The following is a 5674-nucleotide window of genomic DNA, read 5'->3' as shown; positions in this document are numbered from 1 at the left end:
CTGGAAAGCCATTCCACACCAGCCATCCAAAAAGGGAAGACAATAGACTGGGGGTCAATTCCAAAGTGTCTCTGGGCTTGTGTCCTACCTCTGATTACAGCATCCGTGAGCTGATCAGCCTGAGAGTACACTCACGGTGTGCTCCCCAGGGAGGTGTGGACCCATTCTATATGCTCTCCCTCCTGTATCGAGTACCACTGGTATTAGGGTGGCAGTTGTGAATAACCAGAGGGAGATGAGAAGATCAACAGAATATCTCCTTAGGGAGACCTTATCAAGGGTCTCCTGAATCTGTAGGAGAATGGCTCAATGGATGTTCAGGTGTGAAGACAATGATACCCTGAGGTTTCTTTCCTTTCAGCAGGGAGAATAAGGGTACAAGGTCCTCTTTGGAAATGGGAATCCAGGGCAGTAACCAGTTGACTTCTCCCAGAACACTCTGTAACTGAGTCAGGGTCAAGGACACAGGGACATCCAGCTTGGGCTTGAGTGGGCATGCTCAGGTCAGAGTAAGCTCTGTACCAAGAATCTTAAAGGGTGCCACCCTTTGAGCTTTGTTGGGGGCTGCTGTGAATCCTCCTTTCTGTAGTTGTTCTAGCACCTGGTGTACCAGATCTTGTAAGAGGGGTCCCTATGTCCAAAATGATATCATCCATATAGACATAGGCAAGTGACCCATCCTTCCTTAGCAGGGGCCCCAATAAGGTGGCTAGATATTGTTGACAGAAAGCTGGGCCATTGACCATTCCCTGGGGCAACACAGTTCACTCAAACCTCTGATAAGATTGAGGAAAAATTAAGGGAAGGAATGGAAAGGCAAATTTAGTCATCTGGATGGAGGGGAATAAAGAAAAAACAATCCTTAACATCTATTACCACCAGGGCATACTCAGCGGGTATGGCTGGGACCCAGGGCAAACCCCTCAAAGGGGTGCCCACCAATTCCATCCTTTCATTTACTTTTTTTTAGGTCCTGCAGTATACGCCAGGCTCCAGAGGCCTTTTTGATGACAAAAACAGGTGTATTCCAAGGGCTCATGGAAGGGCATACATGCCCAAGGTCCAGTTGTTCCTTGACTAGAGTATGAAGTGCCTCTAACTTAGGTCTAGTAAGTGGCCACTGTTCCACCCATATTGGGTTACCCAGTTTCCACCTAATAGGAAGTACCTGGGGGGAAGTGACCTTTAGGATTGGGGGTAGACCGGAGTAGGATTGTTAGGGTCATTCCTGTAATGGGTGAAGTCCTCTCCCTTTATCTCTATTCCCCACCCCTTGCCTTGGGCCTCCTCGTCCTCCAAAACATCATCATAAAAAGGTCAGTGGTGAGAACTGTATCCATTTGTATGGATAGCATGTACTGTCCCAGAGGTTGGCTGCAAGGATATCCGCCACAAGGGGGCGTATCTTGCCCTGTTCTCCCTGGGCTGGTCCATTTAAGGAGCACAACTGTCTCTAAGGACTGGGTGTTCCTCCCCATCCCCAGTATTCGGGGTCCCGCTGCTAAGTCCCAATGAGGGGGCACCTCCTCCCAGCAGATTCCTGTCCTATCAGCTCCTGTATCCACTAGAAAGTGGAACTTTTTCCATCTATGACAACACTCATCTTAGGGCAGTGACCTGGAATCCGGGGAACTGTCCAGTTGGCATGGGCCACTCTGGAGGACTGTGCCCGCCCCCTCTTAAGGAGGGGCTCCTCCTTTGGTTGACGGGGCTAGAGGGCGCCCCTCTTCTAGTTTAAAGGCTTCCCATCGGTATTAAACTTTGATTTACAGTCCTTTCTCCAATGATATCCCTTCTGGCACCTAGGGCATGGGGTAGAGGCGAGCTTTCGTCCCCGAGGTTGACCTGGGCCTTTCTGTTGGCCAGCGGGGGAATGCAGCAATGGACATTCTCACTTGAAGTGCCCCTCCTGGCAGCATCTAAAGCAGGTCCCTAGGGTTGCTCAGAGTTCATTCCATCCTAGACCAATATTCTTGTGAATTGGTTGCTGAGACTCCCAGCCAGGAGCTTGCGATTAATGCTCTGCTAGACCCTGTCTATAAACTCTGGCAAGGTCTCCGTGGGTTTGTGCCTGACCCCTGCTATGGAGGATTCTGTGGGCCCCTCATCTAGCTTGGCCCAAGCCACCAGCCCTGTCTGTCGGACCTGGTCTCCGTATGGGCCTGGGACCACAGCCTGCTGAATTCCTGTGGAATATCCTTCAGCCATCCCTGCCAACATGCCATAGGTAATTGGAATTGCAGGCTGAGCAGCCTGATTGGCTTCTGCCTGCACCCTATTATAGATGTAACCGTCTTGTTAAATGAGAAACACAGAGCCAAATACAGAGTTAAAAGCCAAGAGATCAGAGCAATAGCTAAGAGCTGAGACTAAAAACCTCCTTACCCTTCCTACCGCTGCTGTCCTTCGCTTAGCCAGAGCAAGAGCGCTACTTCCTGTGTATTTGTCTTTTTATAGACTTCCTGTTCCCTATATTCCTCCTTGTAATGGGCACACCATTTAATGTATTGGGTGCTTGAAAGGACAGCCTTAGCCAAATCTAACCAGTCCATGGATACATAGGGGTTATAGGCAATATCTTACAAGGTCTGGGACCAAGGGGAATTTGGACCATCCTCTGAAACTGCCTTGCAGAGCTCCTTAAGGTCCTTGACCTCCCACGGGTACCATTCCTGAGGTCTATTAGGGCCAGGAGCCAAGTTGACAGGAAATGCCTGGGGGGGTTGAGTTTGTTCCCTCGGCTCTGTGCCCAGCCTTCCCTTGGGTCCCATGTGGATGGCATAGGCCTCCGAAAGCACGGGACCACTGGCCTCTTGTTCCCCAGGCTATGGCTTGCTGTGGGGGTCATAATCATGCAGGTCCCTTCTAAGGGCCATATATGGTGAGGTTCGTTCCTCTACATTGGGGCATACGGTGGAAGGCCTTGCCCTGTCAGGGCGCATGACTCAGAAGGCACAGAGGGAGAAACTTTTGCTTTAACTTCTTTCATGCGTGCCTCCATATCATCTGCACCCTCCTCCTCAAACTTAGCCCACCCTCCCTCTCCCTCTCTCTTCTTGTTTTCTTTATCCTCCCCAGTCTTCCCCGTCACGTGGGAGTCCTCCTTCCCTTTCTGGGTACTCGGAGGAGTGGGCAGGGAGTCTGATGGAACACGACCTTAAGGGCAGTAACGGTGGGATAGAACCCCAATGGTGGTGCTATATCAAAATGTTTTTCCCTTTCTCTGGCCAATCTTTCCACTCTGTCCCAAGTGCTCCAAGAAAAGAGAGTAGCACTGGGTACCCATGGTTCTAGGAGAACAATAGTCTCCAAGTAGCAATGGCATTGAGTTCAGATATTTCAAGACCCCTGGACCTGAGCATGTAGTCCAGGGCCTTGAGAGCTGGCTTTTCCTTTGGTGAGATAGTTACCCATACTGAGGGTCTCACTTACCCTGGAAGACCTCTTGGCCTTGGCCGTAGTACTTCAAGCCCCATGTTGGGCGCCAGCTGTGGGGTCCTGCCCCACTGGGAACTTAGGTCCCTCGAGAAGGGAGACCTGGAACTGAGGAAAGGTAAGTGTGCTGCTCACCCGTTCCCCAGCCTCCCTTTTTCCCTGGAGACAATCAGACGCAGCAGGGAGCCAAGTCAGGCAAGGACTCATTTATTTTAAAACAACAAGCACCTTTTAAAGCATAAAAAAAACAAGAGGGCGGAGGGGACAGGCAAATGCCCCATTGGGATGATCAACTTAAAGGTTACCCAATCACACGCCTAGTCTACAGTATTTACAGTGTTGTCTATGAGGGAATCATGTACTGACATCATCTTTCTTAATCTGAAGCTCCAATCATATTTTTTGTAAACAACTCGAGTTCCACCCTCAACACTCTCCTTCGGGGCCAACTAGCACCTGGATCCCTAGGCCCTTCCCCCACACATTCTCATCTTTTTTTAAAGTATTCTTTTACTGAGCCAAGAGCCCACTAATAACCAACAAACTAAGGATTCACTTGTTTCCCCATCTCAGCCCCCTCCCCTTGTGCTAGGGTTACAGACTCAAACACCACGCTCAGTTTTTAAGTGTATGCTGAGAATCTGGAATCATGGCCTTGTGCTTGTGTGGCAGGTACTTCCCGAGGAATTTCCTGAGCCCCCAATTTAGTTCTGATTTTCATTTCTCCGGTGCCTAAGGACAGTGAACACCTTCATGTTTATAGACCATTTCTACTTCTTAAGAACTGTCCATTTGCACAAACAGATTGGATTATTTGGTATGGGTCCCCCATTTGGTGCTGATTTTTTTTGTTCTTCATATACTGTGAATATGAATATTTCATCAGGTGAACAGCAAACATTTCTTCATTCTGTAGACTATCTTTGCAGTCTATTAACTTTACTGTGCTTAACTTAATTTCTTGCAGACCCACTTCTCAATTCTTGCTTGGCTTTCCTGGGCTGCTGGAGTCTTAGTCAGTACATTCCTGTGCCTGTATTAGGAACTATTTTCTCTTTCCTGTGGTGGGTTTCAAAGTTTCAAGTAGCAAATTAATGTCTTTGATGCATTTTAAACTTAGTTTCCTTCTTTGTGGGGATATCCAGTTTCCCCACCATCTTTTGTTGAGGAGGCTTTTCTTCTCCAACAGTTGCTGAGAGTCAGCCATAGCTGTGTGAGTTTATTTCTGGGTTTTATATTCTGAAGTTTCATTCTTGAATCCCTGCCCCCTTGGATGTTATCTATTGATGAGTGGCAATAGGTTCAATGAGTGGGCAATGTTACTATTCATTTTTGTTCAGTATTAGGAAGTTGAGTACATCAACATTCATATGTATATACTTCTAATTATTTCTTCTTTTCCTCTTTTCTTCTTCTACACCCCCTCCCTGCCTCTCTATTTATGTAGTGCTGGGATAGAACCCAGGGCTTTGGGTATGTTAAGCAAACACAACTGACAGAGCTACTTTCCACACCCTGTTCTGTCTTCTTGATGTGCCCTTCATTTATAGTGACATTCTTTGGTGCTTTTCTGAGAAGCTATCTTGAAATCTAGCATCTGTCATTTATGAAGAAAGCTAAGCTACACCTGCTTGCTTTTATCTTCTATTGAAGAGCATATTGTTTCCTATTATGCCACTTTTAGTCTCTGAGATTTGTCAGTAAGGTGTTTCTCTTGTAGACAACACTTGGATTGTGGTTTGTTTGTTTTAAAGATTTATTTTATTTATTAGGTAAACAGTGTTCTTTCTGCAAGTTTTGCCATATGCCATAAAAGGGCATCAGGTCTCATTATAGATGGTTGTGAGGGCACCATGTGGTTGCTGGGAACTGAACTCAGGACCTCTGGAAGACCAGACAGTGATCTTAACCTCTGAGCCATCTCTCCAGCCCTTGGATTGTGTTTTTAATTGAGATGTTCAAGTCATTAAAAATTTGGGCTGAGAATTTGCCCATTATGATAGTTTTGTTGGTTTTATTAGTTCTTCCTTTTTCATTCTAGAGCTCTGCTGGTTTACTGAGTTGGGCATGGCCTATTTTATTCTCTCCCGGTCTCAATTCCTCTCATGGAATTTATCCTTTCTTGTGCTCTCATGTTTGTGACTGTTTCTTCCTGCTCTGTGGGTTTCCTTTGAGGCTCTTTAGTGCTGGCTTAGTGGACATGAATGTTCATGCTTACTTGGAAGATTTGACCATCTTA

The sequence above is a fragment of the Peromyscus leucopus genome, chromosome 7 (assembly GCF_004664715.2).
Source record: "Peromyscus leucopus breed LL Stock chromosome 7, UCI_PerLeu_2.1, whole genome shotgun sequence".
Classification (NCBI taxonomy): domain Eukaryota; kingdom Metazoa; phylum Chordata; class Mammalia; order Rodentia; family Cricetidae; genus Peromyscus; species Peromyscus leucopus.
Note: the sequence above shows the minus strand (reverse complement) of the source record.